Here is a 25119-nt window from a genome sequence, read left to right on the forward strand (position 1 = left end):
GGCGGCGCGTATTATCTCGTACTTATTTGATGGCTTCGAGTGTAACAATATAATACTTACCGTACGTCGGTAAATTATTTATTTAACACGATACTCTTATATACCAACCGACGAACCGACCGACGGATGCGTTCAAAAACGTAGAACACAATTTTGCGGTAAGATAAAAAACAAAACAAACACAGGAGTAATATTATGCCAAATTATATTTTTATAATAATTAAAATTACACTGGTATGATAAACGTTATACATTTTTGATAATATAATTCGTGTAAAAGAATAAAAAATAAATAAATAATGAATAAACGCCAGTTACCGTTCACGTATTTGACTATGACTGTATAGTTGCACGCTGTTTATAACTCGGAAATCGTTCGCCAACAAAATATTATGTAAGTATAATCATATTTGTTTGAGAAATCATAATATACTATGCGTTTATATCTTTATAGTATAGTATATTATTATTTTAATGACAATTTACTTAGCTGTATAGTGTATACGCAATTCACATTTATAAAAATTATTTTTACTTTCTAGTAGGACTTGCAAGGTTTTTATCAGACAAACAAATGTCGGATGTACTCAGCTATGTAGAACATACTCCAAAACTGATGTACTCACATTATAAATTGGAAACTTTTAATTAAAAAAAAAAAAAATACATATCGACTTTAAAAACATGCACATAACTCGATTTGTAATGCTTTTATTCAATGTAAAATTTTATATTGTGATAATTTTTTGTGGCAATCAGTTTAATAACTCAATTTGAAGGCTGTGTTCGAGTTGGGTTACAAAATATATTTAGTTCTAAATTATTGTGACGAAATTGGACTGAAATTTGGTTGAAAAAAAATATTCTATCAAAATTATGCAATTATTTAGCTAAAATAAAATATAATATGATATATATGAATACAAGAGGTTCTTCCAGATTCTTTTCTTATTTGGAATTAAGTGATAATTGTAAAAACATTTCGTTAACCACCGAAGTAATCGAGTTCGATTACTACCTAAAATATTATTTTGGTCTTCCATTCTTACCATCAAACGAAATTGAAAATTATATTACATACAATTTTCTAAGTATTCAACCAGATGACGAAAAATCACGAAAGTTCACAGATTACCAACTATTAAACAATTTTATTCATCCTGATGCAAAGTTTCCTTCAAAATTATAAAATTATGGTTTGTATTAAAACTCTTCAACAATTATTTAATTAATACTTTACAGTTTTTTTTATAAGCAGCCCTAAATCTGTTGTAATTAGAAGAGAAATTTTTTTTTTAGCACCTCAGTAGTGTAGGATGAATTTTAACGCAAGACTCAACTAGTATAGCATTTGAATCTGGAACTCAACTAGTATGCGTGGAATTTGAATTATACACGTAAGATATTATAATTTGGTTGTATACTCGTTAATTTATCTTGCACTGCTGGATAAATAATAATAATAAAAAAATTATAATGTTGGATTTTTCTGTGAATACCTAGTATTACTAATGGTTACTGTCTCATTAATGTTTTTTTTCCTCAAACAAGTTATGTTTATAGTTAGTTTTTTTATTGCTGATATGTTTACTGGAAAACTATTGAAACAGACCGTGCATATTTACAATTTAAATTATACTTTATACTTTGTAAGTTTTAAGTTTATAAATATAAATCTATATTCCTGTGAACCAATAATTTTATTCTGATTTAGTATTTAGTTTTTGAAGTTTATGAACCACACAAAATTGAACCATTGAATTTAAAACTCTAAGTTTTTAAAGGTTTGATTTTGGGTGTAATATATAAACGAAACTAAAATTACAAAATATATAGTTATTATTAATTAACAATATATTTTTATTATTACAAAATAAAATCAATTTTAATTATTAATAGGTTATTAGGTGTTTTACGTATATAATATATTGAATGATGTATTATAGATATATGTATTTATAAAAGAAAAACACACAAAATAATGTTTACATAAAATATCTATTTTTATTAAATATCTAGTTTTCACATAATATCTACAAAATCAGTTTTTAATAATCTTTGAAATAAATAAAATACAGTAGGATTATTCAGATAATATATCAATATTAAATAGATAAATATGATAAATCAATTCACGAGGAACCTAAAATAAATAGAAAATTTCTATGAATAACTAAAAAGGAGACAACATATTTATATATTTTGAAAATTTCATCATATATTATGGAAAATAATAAAATAAACATTTGTTAAGAATTTCAAGTGTCTACGGTTATTCGTTTTAAAACAAAATAAGAACATTTTTTCAATGAGAAATTATTAATCTGCAAGTGAACACCTCGGTATTATACTGAGAAGGATTTAATTTTATTTTAACTTACCAAATTCGAAGCTTAACTAATTATATCATGCGACTACTCAATTCCATATTTTGTGTGGAAATATTTTTTATTAAATTAACGACCTAAGCTGATTTAATATTTCCATAATCCGGTAAATGATTATGAACTATTTCTTTAAGTATATGATCATTGTTAGGATTAATACGACTTTCTTCGTTTTTTTGTACTAATCAAATTTCTACTATTTCTACTTTTTTTCAGTTTCAAATTTTTCATACATTTACATATAACCGTTATTAATGTATTTATTTTGGCCGTTTAAACACTTTATAAATTCTATTATTATACAATAAAAACAAAGTAAACACACAAAATACTGCACCAGCATGAACAAACGAACACAAAGTGCCTAATGACTAATTTGTAGTACCGACAGAATAGATGACGATAAGTCGATAACGATCGTGTATAAGCTTATCGATATTATAGCCATGCTATAGCTATAACAGCTGGTAAGCTGCACTAAAATGTTAGTTCTGTTTTCTCGTGTGGCTAGTATTTTATGGTTTAAATTTATCCAAACATCGTTATTTTACCATCGGAGAGAATCAATCAAAAATTACAAATTATTATTTTATATCGTTTTAGTATAATATAATAGTAAAAGTATATATTGTACTATCTGTTAATCACATTGTTAATTGCAATTATTAATTATTATATATTTTCTAAAACAATTAACTAAAACTCGGATATGTAGTTCGTGTAATAAAATACTAAAAAACTAAAATGCTCGTTTGGCGATCAATTATCCTGGTGACCAATAATTGTGTTCGTGATAAATTCATCCACAACCAATTCACCACGATCCGTAAACAAATTATTATTTTAATATAGAACCTTATTCATAATAATATTATAATGTAATTTAAATAAACAAGCGTTGAACCAAAATAATCTATGTAGTTTTTTCTATATTATACAAAAGAAACTTATACAAATATTAAATTAAGCTATAATTTTATAAGGAATTTATAATACTAGAATTATATATTCTATTAAATTCAAAAAAAGAAGTTTGTTTTTTATATTGCTTTTAGTTGGAAAATGTTGCTACTGTATGGAAAATATTATGCTGTGTAGCATAAATATCACATTTAATTTTAGATATACGCATAGGAAAATATTATTATACTCATATACTTTTCGTAGTTTTCCTTTAGTACATACTTTAAACAACGGTGAAACTTAAAGTTCATAGAACCATTTTTCAGTTATAGCTGCTTGTCTATGATAATAATATACATATTAAGCAGATATTAGATAAACACGAATGGTACCGAATAAAATAAATATAATCTCATACAAGATATTAAATTTGCATGTGTGATTTAAATAAATCTACTTAAAATTATTTATTTTATAAGATAATATTACAAATTTTGTGCATGATTGGCGTATATTATATAACCTATATAAAACGAAATCGTCTTCCGAACCTAGTCTTACATTTATACGGATTGTATTGATTCGTAAGAAAGAGTTGGTCGATGCATGTTCAGAAGCTGCTGTTAGTTTGGGACCGTATGGTTCCCACAACTTTCATAGAATAACTGTCTATTCTAAATACCTATTATAAAGATACGTCGGTTTAAGACTGGGCACGTCAGTAAAACGAACACAGGAGACGATTGGACTAATAAAAATGCATTTTACACTCTTAACCGCAAGTACATTTTTGCTGGTTTCGAAATTCATCCAGATTATCCTACTTCCGTCACCGACAACATCCGTTCTTATATAGGTACAATGGATCAAAACGGTTTTGTTTAGGGCAATCGGGCGTGTTTTACGCTCCACCCAACATTTCTTCGCTGGCATGACTTGTTTTAGTCGTAAGCACGCCGAGCGGCAAGCACTCTCCGAAACATAATGTGCATACAGCTATTATAGCGACGGCAAGAACTGACGTTGCTATTTCGTGATAATTTATCGGAGACGTCGTATAATAATATTACGTCCAAATGAACACCGTCAAAGTCGGTCGATCAGCAGCGTACGCTATAGGATCTCTGGCCACGATCGTTCTTCGTGGGTTCCATGAAACAATTCATAATAGGCAAGCGTATAATATTATATACTACATTATTATATTATTTTATTTCAATTTTCAATCGAATTAAGACACTCGTGTGATTTTATATTAATCGAATTCTAGTGTTTACTTATTTATTTTAACTATACCTACTTACTGAAACATAATATCTATGTAATATATGCATTGGCTATACTGGTTATTGTTTATAAAAAGTCTTATTTTTTTTAACGATTTTGTGACATGAATTCAAAAATATGTTTAAACTCAAAAGTGTAAAAAATAAAAAAATGTATTGAACGAAAAACAACATTTTATCGAGTATACAAAACTTTATATTCACAAAGAATGAAATTATTACGAAGTGGTATCGATTAATATACTCGTAATATTATGATAATAAAGTAGGCTGGGATTTTAATGGAATGTAATTACTTTTCTTGTGCTTAGAAACTTAACTTTATAAGTTGAAACGTGTTTTATACAGTACCGATTATTTTAATTTAGTTTTAGTTTTGCATTTTTTGGTAAATTTAATTTTAAAAGGGCATTGTTTCCACATTTTTTTTAGATTCAAGCATTTCACAATATGGTAACGATATTATATACCTAATAATAGGTTAAAAGTACCAAAAAAATATTTAATATTTTAAAATTAAAAATGATTTAATTTGACAATATTAGCATAATATACCATACAACAATTATAATCTGTTTAATTAATAATTTTTTTTTTTTTTGTAAATCAAAATATATAAGTATATAACTATAAAGTATATTCATAATCTACTTACCTGAAAACGGTTTAGTCACGTAAATGATGAAGTGACCTGAGCGACTCCAATCCAGTACTGCTGACATATTTTCTCATCACTACTCGAATTTCAATCGGTACCTCTTCGTTAGTATATAATATACCATTTTGTTGGCTTCGCCGGGAACTAATGAGCAACAGCTACACTCAGAGGGTTCTAGCTCTACTAATATGAACCGGTATCGTAACCTTATGAGTGGATCTCAAATGGTACAAAAAAAAACAAATGTGAGGGGAGGTTGTAAAACAAATATATAAGATTATCAATGATATCCAATCATAATTATTTTAAACTAAATACAAGTAGTTTTAATACAATAATTTATGATTTGTTTTCCTTTTTAAGCCAGCCAACAGTGGTGAACTGTTTTTTTTTGTTTTCGTCGCGTAATTCTGTTCATATAGTTGTACATTTGACATTAAAAGTGGTCAAATATGTTTAACAGGTATTTTATGTACTATACAAAAAAATTTTTAGTTATTACCATAAAATTCAGAATGAAAATGTACATAAAATATATCGATATTATATTTTTCTATTACATGATATTTGTTCGTTGTAATGGAAAAATGTATCATCGTATAATTCACGATGGATATTAATAATATAATATTAAACTACTGGCCAATGAATCGTTTCAATATTATTGTTGAATAACATTAGAGTAACAAGATTATATAATTGCATTTACGTTTAACGTTCGAGTATTTGCAGACAACAATTTAGTACATCTTTTAATTGTACAAAATGTTATGTTTAATATACTGCAGTCACAAAACTCAGATTTAATAGTTGCCAATTGGGACGATCATACCTACACGGTGTCTGTACAGCCTATAGATGGTAGTACTGTATTCGCGAATCGTTTAATATAGTACTTGCTCTGAAATACATTATAAAATACATTATGGGCATCGTATTTAATCGATTACGTGTATTTACCGAGAGGTATTATAGAGCTGGAGAAATTACAATGCTATGTGTTTGATTATATATGTTCTACAGAGACAATCCCGCGACGAGCGCAATATATTTACACATTGCAATACCCTTTTTAACTTGGCTGTCGTCCATTTGCACTAATGTTTTCGCTGATTTAAATGACACAATCAATGTCGAAGTTTTTGTACTTATTTTTAATTAATTAAAAAAAGAAAAAAAATTAAACAAAATATATGTTCGTTAAGAACATATACTATATTAGGCTATATTTAAACTACTAAAATAGAATATCAAGTATTCACGAACAAATCTTTGACAAACACTCGTGTGTTGAAAAAAATACTATACGGTGTACGCTGTGAAAAAATGGGTCTCAAATGCTACTCGGAGGACTCTGATTTCATCGTATAACGTATGCATTTTTTTAAAAATACAATATAAATTTTTATTAATATTTTGAAGTTATTTCGTGTTTCAAAAATAAATAGTTTCCATCAAAAATCGTTGCTGTAAAATTATTATTGAATACTACGAATATACGCATATTTTACGATTATGGGCAATTTAGTTGTCCGATAAAACTGACTTTTATGAAACATGCATCGATATTGTCGTTAGTGGCAACCCAGTTGAACGGCATTCAATAATCGATTTTATAACGAACATCATTGATTCGATTATGTATGCTCAGCCTTCAGATTTCATTTTGTTCACGAACGACGCTTGTGTGTTCGAATACACTCGTGGTGCCTGTTTGAACTGTATTTCGTATGATGGACGTAGCTAGGATTTCAATCAGGAAGGGAGAGGGAGGAAATTAAAATTAATTTTTTTTTTTTTTTATGTATGAGACTTCCTTTTCTTACATCTTATTTAATATTTCAATTTTAATTTTAATTTAAAACTTACACGTTTGATATAAATAAATATAATTCAGTTTGAAGCGCAGAGGGGGGTAAGTGTCCCCCTGACTCACCAGTCACCATCGCTACGTCCACGTTTCGTATTAAAAATATTTAGTTTAAATTCGTGTGGTGGAAGGTAGATGAGTATTTTTTAAAAACTTTAATGTTTTCAGTTGGTGGTCAGCCTTAAAAGCATTTTTAAGAATTTAACGGTACGCAGTTGGAGAAATAATGGATTTATCTGGTCAAAAGGAACTTCGAATAACGATTAGGTATAAACATGATTTGTTTATAATAATAAAATTATATTTGCGATGGACAAGCATGTTTACTAAATTATCAAGCCAAATATTATTATGGCACAAATATCAATTTTAGGGAACTAATGGGCTGTTATAGATAGTTTACTCAAAATAATTATATTATAATATTATATACTCTATATTGAGTATAATATTATACTGTATCTATACCATTCGCGTAAATTATTCAAACACGGAATAATCGATTACAACGAAATCGTACACAGTCGTTTGTATCGATCTCTTATTGGATTCTTCTTATTATTTTTGTCCAGTCACAATGAGTATACTATATACTTCTCCTATTATACTCCGCTGGGCGGCGGATGCGGTGAAAACGGTCGGCGGCGTGGCAACCGTTTATCTTTTGACACGATATATCGCGGTTAACAGCTCGCGAGCAACGTAAACTTTACCATATTGTTATAAATATGGACGGCGGTCACCTCGTCAACGATACCAATCTGGTATGCATACCCGCGAGCGGTTAACCAAGATAATTTCGGTCGTCCGACAGTAGTTGTAGGTCTGACTATTATATACAATACCTATAAAGGTTCCGACGCAGTCGTCGCCGGCCTTTTTCTACACCGCCGCCGCCGTCGTGACGAACGATTCCGAGTCGACCGTTTTCACATCGGCGCGCGTGCAAACTACACGAGCGTGTATATTATACTCAATACTCATATCACGGCGGTGTGATGAACGTATGGAATTTCAGCGGGACGAGTTTTACACGCACGTTTTCGAGCCATCGGCGGAGAACTTATACTTGGACGTTTGTACATTATGTTGTCACCTACCACTTATGTCTACGTTTGTATACGGAACCGTTCGTGCGTTCCACCTAATTGATATGATATTATTATAAACGCGATTTGTTCAATTGAAAGTCCTTACTTCTTATAGGCTGTATTTCTACGTCGCAAGCTGCCATAGAGTTACGATTCACATTTTAAAACACGCAGCATTGATTTACCAACACCACTACCATATACTTACTAGATTTATTCAATTTTTTTTTTTATGATGCTTGTACAATAAACAAAAAAAAAATGCATAGATGTACGATACTCGTACCTTTATGCAGTACAATAATGTTTAACAGTGTTTAAGTTATAAGTAATAAAATAAACACATTAATTTATTGGTGCTTTTATTTATTGATATCTACCTAAATAGTTTTTTATTTATTTTATGGTTAGCATCTAATATTATATAATAATATGATTTGGCTATTGACGATTGTCAAGCATATACAAATAATAAAAAATTTACAACTAAACTATTTATCATATCAGCTGTTTTAAGTTGTTTATATATAAAACTGTAGAGAAAACCTTATTCCAAGATATTTTGTGCAATAATATAAATACATATATCGTTAGTTACTAATTTAATATTATGTATCATGCACGTATTAATTATTTATAAGAGTTAAAATATAACTTATACTATTATGTATGATTTATTAAACGTTTTAAGAGATAAATATATTTGCCAACGGTGGTTTTATTTTCATACATACTTTTTTGGATACTAAAACTGTTTCAAAACTTTCTTGTAATATCTTTATATATTATAGTAATAATACCTTTACAGTATCTTGAAAAGGTTATTTTTGTTTTTCTCTAAGTTTTCTTGAATGCAATGAAAATCAGTGAACACAATCTGTGAACTATATTGAAAACATCTCAGAAAGTTCGATTTTAACCGATTTTCACTACATTTTATTTTTACGAATCAGATGATTTATCATTACTTTTATAGCGACCCTCGTATTTTATCATTGAAAATTGTTATCTATTAATTTTGCCAATTATTATGTTACAAGGCATAACCTACAATTTGCTCTAAGTGACATTGAGCACATGCTTTCATGATAGTTTCTGTTGTTACTCGTTTTCGTTATATTTTAGTTTCATTATTATTATTATTTATATTATTAAAAACGTATTGCGTAATAACTCATTCATTAAAGTGATTAAAATGTATACTCATCGTATCACTTTTTGATTGCAAGATAATGTACGAATTACCAACAAACCTCTATAATCTTAAATTATTTAAATTAAAAATAACAATAATAATACATTACTTGTAGTTTTTAGAATGTGTGTTCAACTTGTAACTATAATAGTAAATACACATCATAATACCATTATCGGATTTATTATTTAATAATATGCAACTTGTATAGTATCTAGTGACATTTACTAATCTATATGGTTTTAATGTATGGTACGTAAATAAAAAATAAAAATTAAACAGGGCACAAGGACCGTCTGTTGTGCATTCATCCCGTTTTGCGCACTCGAGCGTAGGGCAGTAGTGGTTGTGATATTAAACTAGAGAGAAATGAATAATGATAAATCATCGCATTTGAAAAACGTTTCCTGGCTGTGGTTGGTTACAAGTTATACGACCACAATTTCTGAGATTTTATCAAAATTGTTTGGTGGTTGAAGATAGTTTGCCATTTTAAACTATTGAGGAAATCGTAAACTTATAATTTTAAAAGCCCATCAAGTCTCAATTTTTTATTTGCGCTTCAAGAAACAATTAAGTACCTACTCTTTTTATTTAAAAATATATTACATAATAAAGTATATATTAAAACATCATAAATAACATGAACAATGGACATTGACTGACTCACAAACGACACAAAAAACTAAAATTGTAATTTACAAGTTGTTTTCGGCGCAAATATTAAATCGTGTTCACAATTTAAAGTATATATTATCGTCATTTTTTTTTTTTTTAATTAGTTTACTGTTGCTTTGAACTTCAGTATTGAAACATAAAGTTAAACATCAAGTGCTAGTTAATTAAAATAAAAATTACTGTAAAGTTTCAATATTTTCGTACTGATATATATATATGTATAATACGAAATGTCAATTCTGTTTAAATTGTGTTATCCGAATTTCTTTGGTGAAACTTAAAATAGTTACTAAATCCTTGTAACTTCCAGAAGTTTACAGAAACGAAAAAGGTTAATCGTCTTTTCAGCATAACGCGTTTCGTGATAATTTACTCGTGGGAAGGAGTGGAGTTTGAAGAATATATTGATTACGTTTAATGACTAAATTATCCCTCAGAATATATCAACTTGAATAATAATTTCTTTAATGAGAATAATTTCATTTAAACCAGAATTGAAGTATGTTTGATGAATATATATTGTGCACTATTTACAATCTTCTAATATGTTAATATAAATTTACCAACATTATTTTCAAAATGAGAACCTAATTAAGATAAAGATTAATATCAAATCATATATGATATTGCGATATAAATCTCTTATTATATCTCCTTTAATTTCCCACGCATAAACAGTAAGTACTAAAAAGTCAATTAGAAAGCATAGATTTCTATTCTTGTATACGAATAAAAAAAATATATAACTTTTTTTACATTTACATATTTGATCTTTAATAATCTATACCTATAAAATAATTTGTTTAAAAACAAATAATAAATATATGATATTATAATATAATATAAACAGTAAAAAAGCAAACTATGTGAATGATAAAAAAAATGGCCAATAGGCAATAACATCACAAAGATTCTTATTGATTTTATATTATTAATATTTATTTTTTTAATTATTTATAAAAATTAATGTTTATTTTGATTATATAATTGTAATGATATAGCTCCGTTTCATCAGCGTTTATGTATTTTGAAAATTTTGTTAATTTTTTTGTCTTACACATTTAGTAGATATAATACGTGATTATATGCATGTACTAGTAAGTAGTTTCCAATATTTGTAGTCAAAAGCATGCATTAAAGCAAAACATCTATGGTTGCGTTGAGAAATTATAAAAAACAATTTATAAATAAAAAATATTTACATTAAAATTATTAAGTTTCTTATTATTTTTTTTACATATTTTGAGTATTTTTGTAAAACTAAAAGCTATGCATTTTAAAAGACATTTACTTTTTATGTGTATTTTTAAGTTGCATTTATTGTAGTATCTATTTCAAGCCACCAATAATACTACTCTCTGGTTAAGCAAATTAGGACATAATATTCATTCAAAAATTGCATAGGTATTATAAGCGTATTATAAGTATTATAATATAGTATACACTGATATATATAAGCACTGTTTCACCAGCATGCTTAACATTTTTTTTTTGTTTACGTATAAAAATTTTGTTTTTTTTTTTTGGGGGGGGGGATTGAAACAATTATCGACGAGTTGAGGCAATTTGGTTAAATATATCCTTACATAATATCCTAAGTGATATTTTAAATTTATTTTACAAATTGAATGGTTAATATTATTATTATAATTATTTTTATTAGTTAATTTTTCATTACATTAATACATTTAATACACTATTAAATTTTATAACTTGTTCATATTTGTATAAAAACTCATACTCACTGCACGCAATATTATAAAATTAAAATCAACGTTTCTAATTTAACATATTTTGTATAATTAAATGCTCGAAAATCCATGCATATATCATAAACAATTTTAATTAAAACATTAAAAGAAGAAATGTCAAAACTCAGTTATATTTAAATTTAAGTGTTTAGTGCAAATTAAAATATTAAGTTCTTTAATTTACTACATTGTATAATTTAAATTACATAAAATCAGTGGGAGCTATGAAAAAAAAATTCGCCAGGGAAAAATATTTGATCAGCCCTCAGAATGGTTTTGTTCAGAATAATGGATATAGTATTTTAGAGTATAAATGCATGCTTTTTTGAAGTTTAATAGAATATAAAATAATCCTAAAATTTGTAATCATTATGAACAAATTAACTCATATTATGCATTTAATAAAAACGGAATAGTAAAATATTAAATGTTTATTCAGTATTTTTTAACTAAAAAATCAATTAAATTTTATTTTTAACAATGTCAATGATATCTTCAACATCAATATTATTAAATATATTTTTCTCTTCAGCCATAAGCAGGAACGCCTCTAATTATAATTTGTATGGACGGCCCACTGCCCACAGAAAAAAGTCCCGATATCCCGTCGGCATTATCTACCCCCGCTGGATAAAACTAGGTTTATTTGATCCATTATTATTATGTTTTATATATAATATAAAACGATACAATTTTTAAAATATTGTCAACTATTATTATCACTACGCTATTTAAAATCGTATTTAACGCTCAACATCACAACTCTACCATTAGTCATGACTCAGTCAGTATAAAGTTGTTTGGACTGTGTTTCCAACTTTATGCAACGGTTTAATAGTTAGCATCTCAGTAATAAAGTGAGTTTATTTCTTATATTTTAGTTAAACGTATTTAAACGTCCTGTTGGTTAATCACTTAAAATAATGTAAATTGTAAGACGATGGAGTAAGCAAAGCCCCGCTGAGTTTGTGAGAAATGTACGTGCACATTTTCTGAATACCACATTATCTGCGTTCTACAAGAACAATAAAATCATAAATAATAATAAAAATACACGAAACTCGTTTCTGCTGTATATATCGTGCCACTCGAGTAATTGACAGTCATAGACGCACTAATATTGAGTTCAATAAGCAACAATTTCACATAGAAAAACCAATATTTTGAACAAAAATATGAATGCACGTCATATTATATTACTAATGGTTAGTTTATATTTTATGATATTCTTTTAACAATTTAATTTAGTAGAATAAAATGTACAAGAACAAGAAGTTGTAAGTTTATACGAATATTTTTGGAATAATAATTAAATATTTAGGATAGTTTAATAGAAAATTGTTATTCAATATTAAAATTAATAAGATTAAACGTATTTTAAAAATGTTAAATGCTGCTAGAACAACGTACCAGGAACCTTTTACTATTTTTAAAATTTAAATTTTAGATAAAATGTAAACATGAATTAAGAATAACTTAAAAATATACATATATAAGATGAATATTTGTTGAAAATGTATTCGTACACGGGTTTAACTTTTATAATAATTACAACAAAAAACAAAATCGATCTAGAAGTACTCGACCAAAATTTTCCAAAAAACTTTCCACAATATAAATATTTGACAAAATTTATTGCTTCAACACGTGATAACAGACAATCAAACAACATCATTGTAAAACCTTTATGCTCGGCTCAGAACTTAAGACAAACAAAACAATCGACCACCACTCAACCAAAACCATGTCGCCTTCGTATCCGCGCTACCATCAGCATACCTCTTTCGCTTTCCTAATTCACGCTCGTCCCTTTATAAACGACGAGAATCGTAGTTTCTCGTATAACTCGGTGGTACTCGAAAACTGAATGATTGCCAATCACTTATATACGTAGGTTTATTTTTCACAAAAAATAAATTAAAGAAGAAAATGATTTTTTTTATGTCTTGGTTTAAGAAAAAAAAACCTTGAACAATTACTCCGATAGCATAAATCCTGCCCAAAGGCTAAAATCTATATTTTATACGGAATTCTTTCTATGAAACTGTATAGGTACACTACCACGGGCGATCTTTATCTTTAATTTATCACCTGCAGATGTTATAGAAAAACCAAACACTCTTTTGGTGCTCGACTGTTTATATTATATAGTCGCATAAGCAAATAATGGAAATAAGTACTTCAATTTTTGGAAATTAAGAGAGGATTTTATTATTATTAAATTTTTAACATTGGATAACTATTACTGAGATTACTTTAAAAAGAGGTTAATCTCAGTTCGAATTGTTTACAGAACGGAAACAAAATCGTGAACCGTTTGTCTATAATATTTTATGACAAAAAATACTCACACGATTCCCAATACACGTCGCGTGTCGATAACCACGAAAGATTTTGAATTTCTTTTTTTTTTTTTTTTGAATTTTTAAATCGGGGAGAAAAAATAACGAATTTTCATAACGCCATAATATATAGTCACTGCTGTTGTACGACACTCGATAAATTTCGTATTTTACAAGGCTTGTGGTACTGTATGGTACGTGATTTTAGGCCCCGATCCCGGCGGAGACGAAAATTATTAATATTGTATAATATTCGTAAAGATATCGGCCGGCGCGTTTATAACTGCACCCGTGGCGTGCGCCGGTCCGGTGCGCGCCGTCATGTAAGTACAACGGCGAAGGCGTATGCCCCGGAACGTAGCGCGTTGCGGTTTCAGTTGCTAAAAAGCCACCGCCGCCGCCGATACGGGTCGTGTGCGAACGTCGCCACCGCCACCGCCGCAGCCGCCGCCGCCGCCGCCGTTGTCGTAATCGCCGTAGGTGTATATCATATTATTATTATTATTATTATTGTTATTGTTATCGTCGCGCCGGATAATTGTTTTAATATCATCGCAGCCGCAAACACCCCGCCGCCGCCGTCGACGTGATAATACTACGAGTGTATGGACCCGAACGAGTGACGGCCGAATGAATAAAATTCGCGTTTGCTACCGTTTGCTATCGTTTAATATCGTATATCGTACGGTTAACTGCACGCGCAGATGCACTAATCGCGGTCACGTCGAGTTCGTTGCGTTTTCGGCGATAAGTGTAAACCGAGTGTGCAATCGTTTTATCGCCGTCGAGCATTGACGCGATTCCGGCGGAATCTGCAGCACGCCGGCGAGGACCGGTATAAGACATCGCCGCCGTCGAGACTCGCGCGGACGACGAGATCGGATCGCACAACTTGCACCTGCCTCTCTCTCTCTCTTATGATAACAATATCATAGTAAACGACCACACGAATCGGTAAACACATTTACTTTTATATATTTGATATTTTTGCCGTGTCACATTGCCGTTGGTGTGGGCCCGGCGATAGTGTACGGTAAAAATGTATGTTACCATATTTTTTATAATACCGTTTACGCCGATCCGCAAAGTCAGTGCGATGTATATTATGATAATATTATACGGTCTCGTGGAAATACGACACAGAACACGTTAGGATTGCCGGTGCCTCGTCGTGTGTTTGTACATTTTTACGACAATATCCGAGTCGATCGGTGTCGTACGACGTACGAGTTTCAAGAGTATCAGAGTATGAAATAAAATAATCTCTTGTTCGGTGTGCATTCATTAACTCGAGTTTACTTTTGCAAGCCCTAAAGACAAACGCGCGAACAAAGAACTCGCTACAGCTTTGGAATTCCTAGAAACCAGCGCATTAACGTTCTCTTTTAACGCGCAATGTGTTTATTAAAAAAAACAAACACTGAAACACACTAATCTCACCTGCTTATAACGTATTTTTTCTATAGTCCTAAATACAGTTTGTAAAATTATGATGAAAACTCGGAACGTAAGCATTATAATTTTATGTAATACAGAATTCTAGCACGCCATATAAAAGTACTACGGTATTTTATAAGTTTCTGCTAACAAAAGTTTCATGACATCTGCTCTTAAATAGGTAGTGACTTGAGAAACGTTATTTTGATTATCATAGATAACTCGTTTTATAATCTCGTGTCTTAAGTTATACGTTGAAAAAACTTATTATCATTGAGTCTTACATGTATTATACTAGGTGTATACATTATTTATTAATAGAGTTATTTACATGGGCATATATGAAAAAACAACATTTTCTACATGATGAGGGTCTCAGATTTATATATTATTACATGAAAAAATTTAAATAGAACAAAATCACCTCTTGTCTTGGACAAAAAATATTGAAACCTCATTACATTATTGATTTTTACTACGTTTTTCATTTAACCACTCAATGAGTTCAATTTGAATTTGAATTTTTTTTTTTAACCTTTTGATATTAACTAATTAATACATAATATTATAACGTAAAATATTTTAATTAATCAAACTACTTTCGGTTCGCAAAAATATATGGCCGACAGACCGTTTCCGCTTAAAATCGTTTTTCGTATTCACTGATTTATCATCGAATTCAATATACATTAATTATTATAAGAAACACTATATAGGTACCTTCTATAAATCAGAGAAAGTTTCTTGATTTTTAAATTTTAAAACCAAATATAAATACATTTAATGTTACACACAATGAGAGCAAACATTAAGTTATTTCATAAAAATCGTCAGAATTTGTTTCATACATAACATTAATTTATATACTATAATTAATATGCAAATGTATATTAAAATTAAAATTAGAAAACCCGCATTCTCGTTGGAGCTTGATGAACCGTTGAATTATACATCTATAATCAATTTTTTTTTAATAAAATTGTACATGTATTTAACGTTGTCAAATGCAAATCATTGACCAGTGTTAATCAATGGTTCATATACCTTGCGCAATAAATTAGTAATAATAAACTGTATATTCAAAATTATAAAAGTACATATAACTCGTAAAACTAATGTGAAAGTTTTATAAAAGACATTATACAATTTGACACCATTTTATGTTAATAAATATTGCAGGCAACAAAAATATACTTACTGTGTACTGTATAGTTATACTTGCATTTAAAATGCGGGCAATATATACCTTATTAAGATAAAACAAATAAAAAAAAACTTTTGTATGCTAGATAATAATATGATTAAAGAGATATAATATAGATAAGTATTTAGGATATTTTGAATATTGTATAATTCCAAATTTTCAAACAGTTAGGGGATACTACACAATAATATGAATAATATTAGTGATATCATTTAATAAAGACAATAACTGAAAAAAATTCGGGGTGGGGAGTCCAACATTTTTTTAAATATAGATACTGAAATTTTACAGACAATAAACTATATTTACCAGTAAAATGTGGCTACTTTTAAAAATGTATGGGGGGGGGGTGTCCAAACTCCTCAAATCCCAACAAAACAGCTTTGAAGCTTTAGCACAAAGCAAGTGTTTGTGTTATTGATACGCATCGGAGATAAGTTAAGAAAAAAAAATTAACTACACAATATTATTATAATTTAAAAACATTTGTAATTATTTTTGAAAATTTCAACTATATAGACTACTAAAATCGATCTTCTGTCCTGATACTAATCAACATGATATGGTGAAATCTCTTTTTCCAATAAGTAAATAATTTATACAATACAATTGTTAATGTATTTTAAATAACAAAGTTAACAGTAATATTATAAATTACGTATTAAAATTTGAACCCCATTGGCCTTAAGTGGTTCAAATTGTAAATCACGAATGATTAGTAAAATAAATATTTCGTAATATCCTCACAATTATTTTTAATATAAAGTGGTTTTGAATGAATTAGATTTTGATAACACATTTTTGAACGGATCGTTTTGAAAAAAATAAACTTAAAACAAAATAACTTACAAGTATCTCCTGGCTGCCGAATGTATAATATACCAACAAAAAACATCAAAATATGTATGTAATAAAAAATGTATGAATAAACCATCATAATATTTTGGAAATTATTGACGATAATATTGTGAGTTGATAATATTGATTGTATATTATATAAACTATACATTTGCAGGAGCCTATGTAGTAGACAATGTGATTGCTCCTCGTAAACCATAACAAGAAACATGCACGCTTGCCTTTGGTGACTTAATACACTCGTAGACCACAGTGATACGATTCTCTTTGGTATGTTCAAAGATAATAAAAAAAACACTAAACATGTGATGCACGAGTGCGTGACTTCCATCCTCGTGTCCGGTAATCTATCTGCATTTTTGAATGTACACTTTTGCCCAGTGGTTTCTCGAGAACACGAAACCTCTGAAGTAGGTACATTGTAAATATTTATAATAAAGAATGAATGATAAGAGACTACCATTTGATCACTTTATAAAATCAATCCAATAATAATTATGGACAACGACAACTTATTATAATATTATAGTGATCGAAAAATAAATGTTATGAAAAAAAAATATTATCAATTATTAATTATTATAACTATTAAAATTACCTACTAACATAATAATATAATAATTGATATTGCAATACTTTATAAGAATAGACAATTGGAAAATACAATAGCCATTATTATTGTTACCTATTACGTTTACTTAGTCAAAACATTACTTTAATATTACGTGTTGTCAGCAAACCTACGCGAGCCTACTCTATTATTCGTTGAAATAATCGAATGTGTTAATTTTATTGTACTAAACTAAAAATAACCATAATATTCTATATTTACTGAAGTTTTAAGTTTTAAAGTTGGTAGATACAATCACAAGCCGAGTTCGCGGCTTAGAATGAAATGGCACAGTGGTCTTATAAAAAAAATATAATCGCTATATTTGTCGAGTAGTTACGTAAAGACTCGTATACTTGGTGATAAGAGCGAATTTTATAACAAGTCAGTATATTATACTGATATTATTCTTAGGTATTTTTAAGTATTAATAGTATTATATTATTTAAACCAAATAATACTGGTCACAACACTTTACAATACAACATTTGAACGAATTATTTTTGTACAATAAGTGTGTTATTTAGAAAAATAAAATGTAAAACCAATTAAATTGTTCGTGTCTTAATCAAAAACAGTGACTTTATATTAGTAAAACAATACTATTTGAGTTTCACATATTAAATACTTTTAAATGTTTAAATAATTATGATATACTTTTTTTTTTATATAATTTTACTAAATAATAAAATACAATTATTACGTCTTAATATTCAGATATATATAAAAAAAAAAAAAATGATAAATTTGAATAAGTATTACCATTAAGGCATTAACAAACTCTTAACTAATAAATTAATAACATCTGGAAAATTATATATGTAAATATTATAGTTATTTATCATACTTAATTGAAAAGCTTAATATAGAAAAATGTTAACTAAAATAGTAAAATGTATTTTATTTCCATTTCTAAAGAAATTACGTGGCTTAAAAAAGCATCATTAGTTGTCACATAATTGTTAAGAAACCTATCTTATATAAAAGCAGTTTTTCGTTCCACGAGTCATGACAGAAGACAAGATAATTGAGAAACCACATTTTACACGATATAGATAATAATGTTATCAGCGCAATATCAAAGACATTTTTCTTTTCAAACTAAAATTATTCTTGTGATATTTTCACGTCTACATAAAAAATTTAAATAATTTACATCGGATTGAGTTATTTACTGTGCGAAACATTTTAGCGTATAAAACTAATGAAGGTTAGACATCCTTATAAAACTATATTTTATATTATTAGAAATAACAATGCTGTCTTAAAAATCAAATATATACACGATAGTATGATGTGTTTAACATAAAAATATTTAATTATAATTAATTTAATAAATAATAGTTTTTTAGAAGCCATATTAAAATATATATTACTTTTACTATGAATCTGAATTAAATTTGTAAAAAATATATCATTAATTAAGCAACATAATATGTAACTAAAATGTTTATTTAACAAGTTTTAAAATTATGCATATATTATTGTATTGTAATATAAAAGGCATAACTTATAATTGATAAGAATATCATTTTATTTAAAAAAAAAACATGAATAGACAACAACTAATAAGTGTATAAGACGTAAGTGTGTGTGTGTGTGTGTGTGTGTGTGTGTGTGTGTGTGTGTGTGTGTAATAAGTACAGGGATTATTATTATTATTATTATTTTTTAATGGTAAATATTTATCATATTTAAATAAACATTTTTTAAAGTCAACCAGTTAAATTTTAATTTATTTTGAATTATATATTCTGTATAATAATATAGACACAGGTATATAATATACAGTATATATATATACAGGTATAATTTGTATAGTCACTATAGATTATATTAAAACTTTTAATGAAACAAAGATAGTGGAACCCGGGTTTGAACGTAGAGTTTAGTGCTCAAATCTAGTTGTACAACATCTTATTTAATGCAGAGCATCTAATTGACATAAAAATCAATGCTCTACAACATAAATAAAAGCTGCTTTTAATAATAAAATAAATAAATCAACAGCGTTTTACTTAACTATGGAAAAAACCAAAAATATAATTTGCTATTTGAGGGGGTAGAATGGTTTGTGAATATATATATATTTTTAAGTATAATAATAGAAAAAAAACTTATTAATTTATTTTAATTATTTTTAAACACAATGTAGGATGAAGATATTATGCGAAGATGATTTTGTAGTAACTATTTTCTACACATTTAGTTGTTAAAAAATATAGTACTGTTATTTAGTTAGAAAATTACTTCTGACTATCCTTTTGGATATACTGAGGTGCCAACTTTATTTATATTTCATTAGCATTCAGCTTATGTTGAATGTTGATCAATTCAAAAATCTATACAGTTAAAAAAATTGAAAATCTAAACAAAAATGACTTTATATTGAAACTCAAGGTACAAGAGAGACGTTTCTAGAATATTACATACCCTGTCCTTTTGTGTCCCAAAATATTGATAAACAACATTTATATAGTGGACAAACAGTATGTGTTAACTGTCAAAATTCAAATGAGGAACATTCAGAATAATATCAAAACCGTATCGTATTCAAACATATTCATTCAATAAAATTATTTTTCATAAATTTTCATTTTAATCTTAAGTATAATAGTTCATTAATACCAATTTATATTGTAAAATATAATAAATAAATAAAATATAATTTTTGTAAATTATTAATAAATGCATTTGTATGTAAAATGTTAAAAAAAATATGAGATATAAGTGAACGGTCAAAAAGACCTTGTGCGACCACATGTGTTACATACAATGGTGCGACTCATTGCGGGTTAATACAAAATTATTGCGAATACATATTCGGTTATAAATAAGAACATAATATATCAAAATTACGTTATCTAATTAATATATTGCATTTAACTTAAAAGCGTGTAATCATTTCACTTGAATGGATAAGTATTTTCTATCAATGAAAAAACAAATATATTTTTAACATCTTAAATTTGTATATATACATATTATATTCGATATAAATGAACGATATGCAATGCTGCGCTTAAGCCAATGTCCACAACTTGTTATGCTTGTTCAGTGCTTATCACAACTGCACAATGCACACATTGTCATTATGCTCGTCCCTTTATTGGTTTTCTATGTGCAATTACTATATCTGCTTGTTACGTATAAATAATGCAAGTCCAATCGTCCAATAATTGTTGTATAACAATTAAAAATTCAACAAAAGAAATCTATTGTCATCTTCGCTTTCACTCAAAGTGGAGGATAAAAAACAAAAATATTCATATTTCTAAATTGATACTCAGTTTTCGATATACAAAACAACTCAAAAGAAAGCACACTTCCAAACAAGCGATTAAAACTAACTTCTAAGTCTAGATGTAATATTTTTAAGCACTATATCATTACATATAAGATAAATAAAATTACCTGGGTACGTTGTTGTACTTCAAAAATCACTTGAATAATATTGTTGTGTGCGTGAAAGTCGTATTTTATAAAATATATACTTACACGTTTCTAAATTTTATTTAAATTAATAACCATGTATAAATGTATAACACAATGGATACATATATTGTAACGTAATGTTCAATTCGAATTAGGTATAAAATGTACAATTGAATAATAATTAAACACATAATTATATAAGATGACGATATTTTTAGAAGAAATACTCGTATTGGTGAGGTTTTTTTACGAAAAACATAGGTACATAAAACTACTTACTATATTTATTTTTTTATACTTTATGTTCACATTTTTTATTTCTTAAAAAAAAGTGTTTTTATGCTGTAAAAGTTGATATTACCAAAATTTGATGCTTGGCTTAAGTTATGAAGGTAAAGTGATCTCAAATTAGTACATACTGACATACCGTAATATATTAAAGCTTAATGTATTGCCGAAATTATATTGTAATATTTTAAAAAACATTATTTTATTTGTTAATTATGTTGTTTCTTTACTCATAAATTATTTTAAACGAAAAAATAAAATTCTTTAATTTTTTTTAATTTTTTTAAAATATTTTCAGGAATTTCGATTTATTCAGTGATATCTTTTTAAACATTTTAAAATATCTGAAAGATAAAAAAAGTTTCAAGTGGCATACTCCGCATAGATTGGGTAACGTACAAAGTAGAAGTTACTTTATAAGTTTTATTTTTCCAATTTCGCTCATGTTTGCAAGGAAATCACAATAAAAAAAAAAACAAAAACAAAAAAAAACAGAGACTATGTTTTTTCTTCGTAGGTAGTAAGGTATTTCTTTTTTATTATTGAAATAGTATTAGGTGATATAAAAATGATAATTTTAAATATGTGATAAAAAAATACCATTTAAATGGTTAAAGTAAAAAACAATAATATGTAGAATATTATATTTGAACGTGTCAACATGATATACTGTTAAATAGAATAATATTCATGAAGTTATTAGTGTGTACAATATTAATCAGTTAGGTATACTTAAATAAAATTGTAAGCTAAAATCTTAAAAAATAATAAATATAGGTATCTAGACATTTCGATAAGTTAAAAGTTTTGAAAAAAAAAATATATACTCTTATAGGTTATACTTAGAATGTAAGTTTAACCTAAGAGTATATTTTTATTTAAGTCTCAGATAATTAAAGTTGGGTTTAAGTTGTAAAATATGTCGTTTACTTACAGCATATTTATAATGATTCAATGAATAAAATACGCGCAAGACTCTTCGTGTGTGTAGAAATGTGTCTAATACCTATGACAATATATTTTAGTAGGCCATAAATTAATTGCATGATAAACAAAGGTATATATGCATATGCTCTTAATTTTTTCAGTGGAACAGAATATTATGTTCGTTGCATAATTTAATTTAAGGGATAATGATTTAATATAAAGACGATAAAATAAAAATAAAAAGTTTCTTATCGTATTTGACGTGTTGTATATTTTACATGACAATTATTGAACAGTACAAATGAGTATAATTATTTGTGGTATCGTGTAATACATCTGTGTAAAAAGGATACATGAAATACGTCAATATAATGCTTAGATAATAATATAATAATCTAAGATACAATGACATCAGTTTTGCTTACCAAATATAATTTTTTTTATATGATATTGTTATAATACACATATGAAATTAACAATAAAAAAAAATGTATTGTTATTCTATTAGCGTATTTTAAATTATTATTCTAATGCGTTTAAGTATATTGTTACCATTTTAATAAAAGTAAAAACACTTATTGAGATTTATACATAATAATATTATAGTATACTTCTCATTATTTTTCATTTAATTTTTAGATAGACAACATATATTTAATTTAAAAATTACCTAATATATATATATATTAATTTTATTAAAATTGTTTTATTTTATTAGCTGATAAAAATGAATTTTTTACAGAGTTGTATTTTATTTTTGAATTTGATCAGGACTTAATGATTATTAAATACAAATTGTATTTTTATTGGTTTTAGTATTATATCACGATACCAAGTGTTAAAACCAAACCTACTTAGATCATAGTTTTGTTATATGGTACAAGGCTTGTAACCATGATTAGGGTTTAAGTATTGGTATAAGTAACACAGTAGGGATAGGTACACGTTTAATTATTTAATTATCATGTGGCATATTATATTTTTGGCTTCAAAAATGAGGTAATTAGCCGATACATCTTAAACGTTTGTAATAAGTATTTACAAGATACAATAATATAAAATGCTTCGTAATACAAAGAATAACCTTGATGAATTCGATGAATTCGCTGAATAAACTTATCAAATCAATAAAATCTAGAAATATATTGTATTTAAATAAATTTGATTTGAATATAATAGGTAAATTTCCATATATTATACATCATACTAGATAACTACTAAATTAAACTGGTTTGGTATAAGATTTAATGTGAATTTCATTTCATGTATTCATTAACTCTATATTGTACCCAAAATATTATAATTTATGATGCATAATATTATAGGTACTTACATAGATCATTTAATTAAAAATTGTTAATTCTTATCTCCCAATTTTTCTTATTAATTTATGTTTTTAAAGTTGTTTAACGAACAAAATACATATAGTATTAAAACTTACATTTCACATGAAGTTTTAATAGTTTTATAAACAATTTTCAATTAGTTTGAGCTTATTTATTTTTAAATCCCCTTATTATAAATTTATAAGTATAACAAGATCCTCAAAATACTTCAGTTATTCAGGAAATGTTTTAATTTATTTTGCTTTTAAAATAACTTTGTACAACGTCTTGTTTTATTTATATTGTATAATGTTTAACGTTGTCTGGTTTTGTTTTGTATTGTTATTTGTGCCAATTTAGTAAAACAACTTTCATTCCTATGACCGTCTTTGGTTTTTGATTCGTAAATAATGAAATCTAAAATAATAGTAATACAGCCTATACAGGTATAATTTTGGTAAAGTCATTGCTATGCCATGTCTTATTTGTATTGTGATAAAACTTATTTTTAAGTCTACGATAAATCATTAACATTTAAAGACCTTGCAATGGAATTCAGTTAAAATCACGTGTGGTTTAATTTTTAAATGTCTTCAACACTTATCGATAGTCTCCAGAAAAAATACATTTCAAAGTGCTCACATGTATGTATATGTTATAGGCATTGAACAAATACGATTTCTTATCTGTATGACTTTTATTCGTGAAAATACTGTAGATTTTTTGCCTTTTTTATCGTCATTTTAACATCAATACATTTTGAAATACTTTCTTACATCATTAAAACAATAAGTGAATACAAGTCATTGTAACTCAGTTTTCACTATTAAAAACAATATTAAAATCAACAAATAATGATGGACGATGGTGATAG

General features: G+C 27.2%; 1 protein-coding gene across 2 annotated transcripts in view; it reads left to right on the top strand.

Moving 5' to 3' along the window:
• Positions 1–14532: 14532 nt before the first annotated feature.
• Positions 14533–25119, top strand: part of LOC132930817 (zwei Ig domain protein zig-8-like) — a 225103-nt gene continuing 214516 nt past the window's right edge. The window contains exon 1 of one of the 2 annotated variants that reach the window (XM_060996891.1): positions 14533–15115. The gene's annotated coding sequence lies outside the window, so the exon portion shown is untranslated. The remainder of the gene's footprint in view (positions 15116–25119) is intronic. The other variant, XM_060996890.1, reaches the window with a different exon arrangement.

This window comes from Rhopalosiphum padi, chromosome 4, assembly GCF_020882245.1.
Source record: "Rhopalosiphum padi isolate XX-2018 chromosome 4, ASM2088224v1, whole genome shotgun sequence".
In the NCBI taxonomy this organism is placed as follows: Eukaryota; Metazoa; Arthropoda; class Insecta; order Hemiptera; family Aphididae; genus Rhopalosiphum; species Rhopalosiphum padi.